Below are 12,372 nucleotides of genomic sequence, written 5' to 3'. Positions count from 1 at the left end.
TGATGCAATTAATAGTTGTCTGATTTAGTCTAAAAGTAACAGTGTGTGGGGGTTTGTTTTGAGTTGGTCTATAACTAAAGGCAATAAAATGAAAGCAAACTAAGCTAATAGATGAAATCAAATATTTAAAAGGGTGCTAAGATGGTCGGTTCACTATAGTTTCGGCGGTAGTACACTAGGTAGGTCTAAAACAATCACGTGAGACGGGAAAATAAGAAGTCCTCTCGGTCCTTTCTTAACAGGTATCATCTTTCGATCTCGCTACAGGTCCCTAATATCACTAATGCTAACTTTCGTCCTGAAAAGTGATTTAAAAGGCTAAATTAACTCATCTTTCGATCTCATTACTCTAGTCGTCTTAATTAGGTAGGCCATCTCCCTTCTCTATCCTTCGATCTTTATTGGGTTGGTCAATTCCTAAACATTCAACTAGTCGCGTGCACTCGATTTGTCAAATATAGCAATTAAATTAATTAAAACAAAGCATATCTCACGAGGCCAGTCGATCGACCAAGGAACCCAGTCGATCGACCATGGCGCGTTCTAGGTCATACTATTCTAATGCCGCCTACTTCTACAGATTCCCTACATCCTAGCACAAGGTATTTAGCTACTCATACTGGAAATAATAACAACAATAAAATTGACTAATAAAACAGTAGAATTCATGATTAAATTAACTGAACAAAAGACTAGCATAAAATGATAATTTGGCTTCCGGGAAACTATTCTAGCAATTCTATACTATAAACGAAATAAAAGCAATGAAACTGATTAATGGAACAGCGGAAATACCGTATGAAAACAGGAGGGTAGAATTGGAGAATAAAGATCCAGAAACCGAATGCAAAAGTAAATTTTATTGAAAGCGAAACAATCTTTAGAACCCTAATTATTGATTGTAAAGGACTTAATAAAAACTGGATGGATGCTTCCTCATGTCAGGTTAAGTTATATAGGAATATAACGTAACACTTATTCCTAAATCTAATATACAATGGGCTTTGGAATCCTCGTTCTGTTTCTTTAATTTGCGCGTCAACTCGTATGATGGTCGATCGACCATGCAAGGCAGTCGATCGACTGATCTGCACTGAACAGTAGCTTCTGTAAGTCGCGCTCTGGTCGATCGACCATAGAGGTCAGTCGATCGACCGCTTTAGCTGGTAGTTGGCTCCTAATTCTTCATAAAATTGTCTTTCAGGCCTCGAAACGCGCACCAAGTTTGTTTCTTGAGTAAATACTTCATGTCAAATGCAATGCAAGGTACTCGGGGACGGATTTAGCTTGATTTCCGCTGGATTCTTCACATTTCTGCAATAATGTACAAAAACACGAAAGTAGACGGAAATAGGGAGAATAGTAGCATAAACTACACAAATGAGCTCTGAAATGCGTGTAAAATGGGGTGTAAAACATCATATTTAAGACACGCATCAGTTATGGTTCAGCTGTCTGTGATTTGTTGTCTCTGGTTCTCAAGGTGCGTCCTCGGCTGAGTGGAGTCACTTGCGGGAGTGGCTTCACGCCCTACTTTCGCCCTCCGTGGAACCTGCCACGGGAGGGGATTGCACATTAATGGAACAAGGTTATCGCTCAGTATGATGAGCGAGGCTTAGCTGGGAACGGCTGCGGTCCCCCACTGGCAGGGCTGGTCCAGTGGACAGTCGGTGACGGTGATTGATTGAAGATGTCGTGTGTGTGTGTTTTGTGTACTTGTGTAGTGTTGTGGACGCGGGCCCACGGGGGTGAAAAGCGAAGCAAGCTTTTCTTTTGTTGCATTTGTGGAGTTGCCACCAATTTATTGTGGAAAATTGGAAACCGTTCGAATACCTCGTGCCATGTCATTACCCTTAGCATTCTATGTCTATAATGACTCTCGTGGATGCCAATGAACACGGATGTTCACAGAGATCTGGAGTAAGGGGTGAGGGTACGTATTAGGAAGCTCTTTTGATTGAACACGTAATCCCGCCCGCCTCGATAACGGCCTCTACTAATGATTAGGAAAATTGTCTATACTCGATATGTTGTCGATTATATGCATGCAATGCAACATTCATTAGATTAATCCTAGCATGTGAGAATTAACTAAGTCGGTGAACACGTAATTTAACATGCAATAATGTCGAAGTAGAAATTTAAGATTGATTACATGTGAGAGCATACAAGCAATACAATAAAAGAAATACAATAAAAAGAATACAATAAAGAAAATTACAATAATTACATTGGATTAATTGATTTACGTCGAAAATACATTTAAAACGGATAATTTTAGAAAAGAAAGAATAAATGAATAAACAAACAGAAATTAGGTGATAATACGATTAATAGTAAATTAAATACGTAAACTTAATAAACTAAGTCAAAGCAACAACGGAAGTTCAGAGACAGAACTCAACCATGAACAGGCGCATCAGAGCTACGTCCCTTGGAAGAGGCGCTGCAGTCGCTGCGTCTGTTCCTAAGCTCAGTTCTGGCTGTGAAGCCGGAATTGCAAATCGTTAATGTTCGTTGGTGATTTTAATGCTTGATTATATTATTTGACTCGGATGAAAGTGATTAACAGATTATTTACATATGATTGAGGTCATAAAAACGATAAAACATGGATAATAACTAATTATAACGAATTATTTACAAGACCAATGAGGTATTAATAATGAATTAATTAGATTAATTAGGTTAAACAAGTTATTAATGACGAATTAATGATGGTGACAATAAACAACAGATGCAAATATGTCAATGATGAATTCCAGAGACTCAATATGGATGAATCGAATCTCTAAAACCCGAATTGATTTAATGATGAAAACCAGCAAATATGGATTATAAGGGATTTAAGTCGGGATTCGAAAGATGAATTAAATATTAATGATTAATGATTACATGCTAAAATTTATACTCAAATTATTATGTTAGTGAACAATTGACAATTGAAAACGAAACAAAACAATCGAATTATCAAAAGACGAAGGAAGAAGAAAGGAAGCAGGAACTGCGGCAGCCTCACGAAGAGGCGCAGCAGGTGTTGCATCCCTTCAAAGAGGCGCAACAGTTGATGCGTCCTTTCTCGACATTTGTCTCCTGATAATCCGTAAAAAAAGGGTTTAAAAACAAGGTTTACAAATCGGTTTTAAGTGTGTTTTCGACATAAATCTTACAATTGTGATTACAATAATAAAGAATAATAATAAAAAGAAGGATTTACACCCTCAGACTTACATGTTTGACGAAACGAGATGAACTAAGTTAACGTTTAGTGATGCTCGACTCGAAGGTACAACGAAAGTGCCCTCTAAGAGGAATTAAACAGATTGATTAAGTTGATTGATTGTGGAGTTGGTCAAATTGGTCGGTCATGCAAAACGAGGCTGGTACTCAGAAGGATCCGAGCTTACATGGTCGAAAGTTCAAGCACGTAGACGCCAAAAGGTAAGAGCATGGTCTAGAATGCAAAGGGAGAAGAGAAGGGCGGACACTCGCGTGAGAAATATGTGAGACCGAAGGTCTCTATTTATACTAATCACACGGAGGAAATTAGGGTTTTCGGAGAAACTTTGGAAGTGAATCTCGAAAAGATACGAAAAATACGCAGAAAAGGACTGAGGAAGAGGCGCAGCAAGCACTGCGTCTCTTGGAAGAGGCGCAGCACCTACTGCGTCTTTTCCTCAGTGGTTTCCTCCTGCGGAAGAAATATTTCCGTGTTTCTATTATGGAATAGCGGATTAATCTTATTTCCTTAATATTTTATATGATATCTCGGGATATATGTTACCAAAGATCAAAAGATTGGAAAATATATGCAATAGAAATACCCGGAACATTCCAGAACATTCTGACTCGGCATTTTAAACGGTTATTAGAAAATGAAGACGGTTTTTGGCCCGGACTCCAAATGTACTCTAATTACTGCCAAAACGACCGTATCGTCACGTAGATGGCGACTATGAGGTAGACACAAGTGTTTGAGCGATCACTTGACGATAAACTTACGAACTGTTACAAATCGTTCCGTGTACCAAACATGCGGCCCAATCATCACCGGGTGGTTTGCGGGAGGTGCGGAAATGAGGTATCTACAGAGCCCCCACTTTGACTGAGGCTTAGACAAGGCGAAAGTTAAAGTATAGCCATCAGGTCAATCGAAGATTACAACCTGACGACTATGGCGACGCGAGGCGGCTCAAGGAGTCTGAGCCAAGGACCTGTCGTCGGGAATATTTTAGAGTCTGTCGACTATCGGGGAGGGTCGTTTAAAGTCTATTAGACTACGTAAGAAGGCTCGCCAGCCATAAGAAGAGATCATACCTGAAGTTTCTTGAAACTCCAAGAGGAAATAAAACGTGATATTGGAAGAGGCAGCAGGACGTAGTCAGGAACTGCTCGGAGAAATCTGCTTGGGTCGGCTTCAAACAAACTTCGGAAGAGTTTGGGGTCGATGTTGATTTCCGCATGTTGAGAGGGGCAAATGTCTGTCCGTGTACTCTCGTTGGGGGAACATAATCGGGAACTGATCACCATGTCTCGAGAGGGGTGATTGGTTGTCCATGTACTCTCGCTGGGGGAACATAATAGAGGCGTGTCGAAACACCTGTCAAAGAATATTCGCTCGTTGTGGCAAGTAAAGTCTTGATAAAAGATAAATATTACAACAGTTTGCAGTTGGCTTGGAAATGCGGGTCTGGGCGAAGATTAAATGTCAAATGAACCAAACATATGATGTGTGGCATCAAGGAAGAGGCGCACCAAAGATGGGCCCACGAATAACCAACTTATAACGAATCTTCAAAAATTTATTTGGAGGGAAACTGAGGAGGAGGCGCAGCAAGAGCTGCGTCTCTTGGAAGAGGCGCAACACCTGGTGCGTCTTTTCCTGAGTGTAGCTTTTCTGAGTAAAAACTCGATGAAACACGGGATTGTCTTCATAATTTCGAAACAATAAAACCTCAAATATTCTCTCAAATTTCAACCATTTCTTGCTAAAATTTGATCAAAATCTTGCATTTGCCATGACTAATCGAGGTATGTGTATTAATCTTGCATTAATCTTCCGTATTTGATCAAATTGGATTGACAAAACCAGGGTTTTCAACCCTAAATGTCGAAAATTTTGGGGCTTTTCCCCCAAATGATTTTGCCTTGTAAAATTGACCTTGCAAATGGATAATTGGTAATATAAGGATCGTAACCATGTATTTATTTCTAATTTTCGTTGAGTTTTGAGCATTTGAGTGAAATTGAGACGGTCTCACAGCTAAACAGTATATTGCTTCGAAAATAGCCTTAGGATTGCCCATTTGCGGTGCAATTTGGTATTTGGAATCCTTTTATGATGGGTAAACTTCCTACCATTTCGGAATTTTGATTTATGACGGCTTTTTCAAGACACTTTTCTAGGGCATAATCGTCGTTGTAACAAAATGCTGTCGAAATTTCGACTCGAACCCTTAACTACTTCAACTTAAGCTTGACTTGACCCAAATTACCACATGAGCGGACGAGTTTGTGGGAAAATTGGCCAAATATGGCGAGAAAAGAGCGGTTTCGGAGCTCTGAAAACTCGAAAAAATCCCATAATTAAGGCTTGTCGTCACTTGACGCGGCCTAAATTCGCTTTAATTTTGCAGGCGATGAGGCTTCTATGTCAGGGAGGGTTCCCATGGGATGTGGACACAGCTCTTGACCCTTCTCGTACGCTTGAGGAGGCGTTAGAGCAGGCTTTCACTGCCGCAGTGGCAGCTGCTGAGGACGAGGTCGTCGAGGAGGAGGTTGTTGAGGAGGAGTAGGCCCCGAGGCGGTCCAACGTCGGACGAGATGGTCACCAGCTGAGGGGAGCACCAGAGTTGGCTGAGACTTGGGACAGCCGGCACCTCATCTGGGCTGCGGAGGGTCACCTGTCCTATAAGACGGTGAAGAGCTTAATAACTCGAACTCATCACTCTTCCATTCATAATTTTTTTCATTTCTATTTGCTATTCCTTTTCCCTTTCATTCGAGCTAAAGATAGCTCTTGCTTTGAATCAAAATAGGAGGCCGGGAACATCAGGTCGTTCTCGGGTTACACGACGATGATGGGGGCCTACGAGAATTTGTCAGCAGAGGAACGGGCCATCATCGAGCGAGGAGCGTTTGGTGCCTTGGTACTGGCCTGGAGGGACATCACGAGGAGGAAGATTCGGGTTAACCTTAGCTTGGTTCGAGCCTTCCTGGATCGGTTTTGGGATACGACCTTTACCTTTCACATGCCTTTCAGTGAGGTTGGGGTCACGTTAGAGGACTACGGCATGATTTCTGGCTTGTCGTGCGGGACTGAGGCGGTGGCGTGGCCGGAGACAGCCATGTGGGTAGACTCGGCTGAGGCTAGGAGCTTGATCGGCTGGAACTTGATGCCGAAGGCTGCCGCGGTGCCCGGGTTGGTGGCTAGTTCCTATGTTCGGGATTATTTCGCTGGGAAAAGACCGGCGATGGTGGTGATCGATGGGAGGGAGACGGCTCCTCCTCCTTGCACTATCGAGCAGAGAGCTCATTTGTGGCTCTGATGGTTCCTGTCTTCGATCTACCTCGGAGACAAGGGAGAGAGACTGTCGACGAATCTTCTTCCCTTCCTTTCTGACTTGGGTGGCTTAGGCCGTTGGGACTGGGTCACTGCTGGCTTTGCGATCCTCCTTTGCTATATGAGGGCCATGGTTTGTCCGGAGTTGATAGAGAAGGGGACTTCTCTTGCCACTGTTGGCCCTGGATTGTTGCTGGAGGTATGAACCTCTATTTCTTTTCAGGAAAGATTATTTCTTTATCGAATCATGAAAGATTGTTATTAACTATCTTGTTTTACAAGCATGGGTGTACTCCTACTTTCCGGGCCTTTCCCCCAAGAGGACGGAGCCAGGGGAGAGAGCTTATACCGTCGTGAGGGATTGGCTGATGTGTCGCATGAAGAGTCAGCGTTCTTCCACGACGCTTGTCGACGGGAGGTGAACGTGATGTGACCATTATTTGAGCGTATTTAGTCCCTGAATTATCCTTGTTCCCATGCTTTTTAGTGCATATTTAGGTCTATTATTATCTTTAGTCCTTTTTTTTGCATATTCTTTGAGGTTTTGTTCCCTTGGTAGGAAAGGAGTGCAAACCTTGCATTTTCATGGCAAAATAGAGCTAAATAGATAGAATTCAATGACTAAGCATCAAAGAGAAGACAAGACTAGAAGGCCTTTGTACATATTATAGTAGATGGGCAATGATGAGGAAAGAACCTTGCATCTCCGACAAGATCCCCGAGGATTGTTGGAAGAAGGAGGAAGAAAAGAAGAAACGAAGAAAACTGACCCAGAATCCGAGCGGCTTGACCCTCGGGACGCTCGTCCAAGAAGGCCAGAATCCGAGCGTCCGGCCCAGGAATCCGCTCGTCCAGCAGCCAGGCAATCCGCTCGTCCCGTTGCCTTGGACGCTCGGATTGTGTTACAGCAACTTTCGTTTTCTTCTTGTTCTATGAAGGATGCGCATATTTCGGAAAGACCGACAAAAAGGAGACCGGCATCTCTTTTGAGAGGAGCGATTCCTCAAGGTCTTAATCGTCATTTAAGCCCTTAGTAAACCCTAATCCCCACTATAAATACCCCATTAGTCTAATTAGATAATCATGTTCTTCTTATCAATCTCTAGTGTAGTTTATATCATTCTAATCTCTTCTTAATCTTGTAATCAACTTTTAATCAAGTCTTAATACAAATCTCATTTCCTTAATCTCTCTTTTGTTCATCTTTTATTTTGGGTAATTGAAGATTATTTGGGTTATTATTGGGAGATTGACAACCTTCCAATCATTCATCAAGTACTTCTATTATTCTTTGCTTTATTATTGGAATTATTAGTAGGCATAATTCTCTTAATCCCTCTTTAATTATTGTTAATCTTCTTCATTTATTCATCATGTTTTGCTTTGTTGGTATGATTGACAACCTTGCTAGCATGTTCACCATGATGATGAGTGAGTAGTTTCTTTAACTAGGGTTAATGGGTAATTAGGGGAAACCAACATGGGGGATGATTCATGTTTAATTTAATATGTTTTCATAATTTATTTGCTTGCTTGTTCAACTTATGGACATGTTATGTTTGATGAAATGCGAGCCTATGAATCCTTGCATTTTTTACCCATCACTTACCTTTTCAATGAGACTTGTAAGACATAAACCAACTCGAGTCTCATTAGACCATGCATATAGTTGAGTAGGGAGGATTAAGTCGACTTGTAGGTGTTGTACAATCTAATCGATTCGGCTCCGGGACCCAAACCTTCCTAAGATTGTAAGATATAAACCAACTCGATCCATCACAATAATAATTGCTTGCTTATAATTTGAGAATATGTTTGTATGATCAATTCCCATGAATCCTCTATGACCCCATGACACCCTAGTGCCTTTTATCAATTGTTTACATCCCTTTTTAATCATCTTGCTTGTTTACTTTTATTGCTATTTAGTTTACTGATCTTCTACTTCAAACCCCAAATTGTGACACCCCTAAACACTGCTACTTACAATTGAAAATCTTACTTCAATACCCGTCCCTTGGGATCCGACCTTTACTTACCTCTTTACTAATAGTAGAGTTTTTGGTGGAGATATAAATATTGTTTTGGTCTAGGTGCTCCTAATGACATGTAACCTAAATTAAGCTCCAAGTGAGTCCGACAAAAAATGGCGCCGTTGCCGGGGACGGTGTTAACTTGATTTAGATTTTCTTAGATTGTTATTAGTTGTGTCTTTCTTTGCCTTGGGGAAGTAAAACTCCTCAAGGTTTGTTCTAATTATTTTCGAGTTGTTTGATATTTTGCATGTCTAGAAGATCACAAGGTAACTTGTTACCCATTGATCACGAAATTGAAAGAACTTTGACAAACAATAGAAGACTTGCTAGAGGTACTTTGAGAGGTATTGGTGAGGTTGTAGATATTCAACCAAACACTATTGAGTTCGTCAACCCTTTTGCAAGAGAAGGTGAGGAGAACCCAACACAAAATCCAACACAAAATCAACCCACAATGCCTAAATTTTCATCACATTTCGTACCAACCGAGGAGAACCTACCCAATGGTACTCCCACACCACAACACTTGACCGGAAATTTTATTGCTAAATCCGCATTTATCCAATTAGTCGAAAGAAGCCAATTTGGGGGGATGCCTAGTGAAGACCCTCATTCTCACATGGAGACTTTTTGTGACTATTGTGATGCGATTTCACAAACCGGTGTAACTCAAGACAAAATTCGATGGGTCTTATTCCCTTTTTATCTAATTGGCACCGCAAAACAATGGTTGGAGAGCCTTGATAAGGCTACTCTCGGAATTAACTCTTGGAAGAAATTGGCTCTAGCTTTCTACAAAAAGTTCTACCCACCGGAAAAGACTAACATGCTAAGACCTCAAATTACGGGTTTTAAGCAAAGAGATGAAGAATCTTTGAATGAAGCTTGGGAGCGGTTCAAGGGAATTTGTCGCTCATGTCCTCATCATGGACTTAGCGAGTGGTTCTTGGTACAACAATTTTAGAATGGTCTTTATGAAGACTCAAGAAACATTCTCAACATGGGATCAAATGGTATGTTCATCGAAGTTGACGATAATCAAACTTGGAACAAGATTGAGGAAATGGCGGTCCATAATTCACAATATAGTAGACCTCGCAAGGCTACTAGAGGAGGAAAGCATGAAGTGGACTCTATTACTCAATTAGGTGCTCAACTTAGTGCTCACATTGATACCATCAACTTGAAGTTCAAAAAAGCTATGGCTAGACTTGAAGAAGCCTCAAAATCACCAAAGCATCATGTTAATGCCATGACGGCATCTTCATCAATCCCAAGTGGAATATGTGAGAATTGTGGAACTTTGGGACATGACCAAAGTGAATGTAGGGGAACAAATGAACAAGTGAATGCTTTTCAAGCATACAAGAGTGGTACCCCTTATTCCAATTATTACAATGAAAACACCAAATTCCACCCAAATCTCTCATACAAAAGCCAAAATGTTCAAAACCCTCAACCAACATACACCCCACCTCCCATGAGAAACCAAAATCAAAGACCCTTTTTCAACCAAAACCAAGGTTACCAAAGCCAAACTCCATACAATCAACAAAATGACCAAGGTTTTGATGTTCAAAAAGCGGTCCTCCAAATGCAAAAAAAATCAACAAGAGTTTTTCACTCAAATGCAAAAGGATAGTCAAGCAAAGGACATCACCATCAACAACATCCTAGCCCACACCAAAATGTTGGAAACCCAATTGACTCAACTAGCATCTTCAAGTTCTCAAAGACAAAAGGGGCAATTACCACCTCAAAGTAATCCCCCAAGACATGAAACGGTTAGTGTCATTCACTTGAGGAGTGGTACAAGATATGAAGGACCGAAGAAGCAAGTTGAGGATGAAGTTGTGGAAGCTAGTGACAAAGAAGTTGTGCAAAACTCCAAGGAAGGATAACCAACAAAAGAAGAAGTTTCAAAGAAAAGTGAAGACAAGGTTATGGAGAAGGAACCCATTGTGATTAGACTTCCTTTTCCAAGTCATCAAGCTAAGCCCAAATTTGATGAACAACTTGGAAAATTTATGGAAATTGTGAAGAACTTGGAAGTCTCGATTCATTTTACGGAACTAATCAATCACGTGCCGGCCTATGCAAAGTACATGAAGGACATCCTTACGAAAAAGAAGTCGATCCGGAAGCTTGAGACTATCGCCTTAATTAAGGTGAGTAGTGCAATCCTTCAAGGGAGTTCACCTCCGAAACTTAAAGATCCGGGAAGCTTCTCAATACCGTGTACCATTGGCGACACCACGATTAACAAGGCCTTATGTGACCTAGAGGCTAGTGTGAGTGTTATGCCGTATTCGGTGAGTAAACGGTTAGGGATGGGAGAGCTTAAATGTACCAACATCACACTCCAAATGGCCGATAGAACGACGAAGACACCGTTAGGGATATGGGAAGATGTTCCCGTAAGAGTTGGGAAAAGTTTCATCCCGGTGGACTTTGTCATTGTTGACATGGAAGAAGACTCCAATATTCTAATCATTCTAAGTAGACCTTTCTTGCACACCGTGGGTGTGGTGATAGATGTGAAGCATGGAGAGCTTACTCTAGAAGTGGGAGACGAGAGCATAACTTTCAACCTTGATAAGACCATGAAAGCTCCCCGTTTGCATGAACCATGCTTTATGGTTGATCACTATAGCCGGAAGGATGATAGGAAGAAGTAGGAATTCCAATGGAAAAAGAAAGTTGATGATGCTCCATCAAAAGAGCAAGAGAATAGCAACAAAGAGAGCTTGAAAAGCTCACCCATGACAAGTGAAGAGGATGGCCTCATTGGCTAAATCAAGAAAGGAGGAGAGTTGTCTCTATCAACTCAAGAGATTTTTAATGATCAAGTAGACAAAGTTTGCGGTCTTTGGGATGATGAGTTTGACGAGATTTTCAATCCCTATATTGGCAACGCTATCGATCAAGACCATCATAAAGGACAACAAGTGCAAAGATCTATTGAGGATCTTTATCATGACAATGAACAAGCTTTCGACTACTTCTTCAAGATGTTGGGTAACATCAACACCACCTTGAACATGCCCCCATGGCATCTCACTAAGGATGAGACTTTGGTGGAGTCCTCTCCAAACCACCATTTGTAAATATTCTAACTCCCTAACTTGCATTTTAATTCTTACATTGCATTTTTGTCATTTTTGGATTTTTGTGCCTTGATCAAGATATTCATCATTTTTTAGAGAAGTGATGGAGGGACTAATGATTTTTATTGATGTGTAGTGCTTTAACTTAGTGTGGGGATAGCAATTGCTTAGGTTATTCATGCCTTTGTAGTGCCCCTACAATGAAGAACACGAGATTTGAAGAATGGAAATGAAACGGGTTATGCAGTGCACGGATGGACCTGAATCCGTGTTGTCCAAGAAGAATTCGAGTGGCTTAAGGGTAATCCGCTCGTCTTGAAGGAATTCGAGCGTCTGAGGAGGAATCTGTTCGTCTTGATGAGCTGCAAAAATCAAAAATTTGGTCTGTAACAAAATCCGAGCGTCCCACCTGAGAAGACGCTCGTCTGATTCTGGACGCCCGTCTTAAGAATAATCCGCTCATCTTTTTGCTGCAACACTTTAAGAAAAGTTCCTGTAACAGAATCCGCTCGTCTTTAAGAAAAGACGCTCGTCCCACATTGCAGAATCCGCTCGTCTTCCCTGAAAGACGCTCGTCTTGTGGCGAGTTTTCCTGAAGCTTATTTATGCAGAATCCGAGCGTCCCGTGCCCCCAGCCGCTCGTCTTCCCATGCTGTTTTGTAAATTT

At 41.3% G+C, this 12,372-nt stretch overlaps 1 non-coding gene across 1 annotated transcript; it reads right to left on the bottom strand.

Moving 5' to 3' along the window:
* Positions 1 to 9,424: 9,424 nt before the first annotated feature.
* Positions 9,425 to 9,531, bottom strand: LOC141625698 (small nucleolar RNA R71). Its single transcript, XR_012535469.1, has one exon. It is a non-coding gene; the product is annotated as a small nucleolar RNA R71 (small nucleolar RNA).
* Positions 9,532 to 12,372: the final 2,841 nt, after the last annotated feature.

The sequence above is a fragment of the Silene latifolia genome, chromosome 1 (genome assembly GCF_048544455.1).
Source record: "Silene latifolia isolate original U9 population chromosome 1, ASM4854445v1, whole genome shotgun sequence".
Classification (NCBI taxonomy): domain Eukaryota; kingdom Viridiplantae; phylum Streptophyta; class Magnoliopsida; order Caryophyllales; family Caryophyllaceae; genus Silene; species Silene latifolia.
Note: the sequence above shows the minus strand (reverse complement) of the source record. Positions and strands in the feature narration are given on the sequence as shown.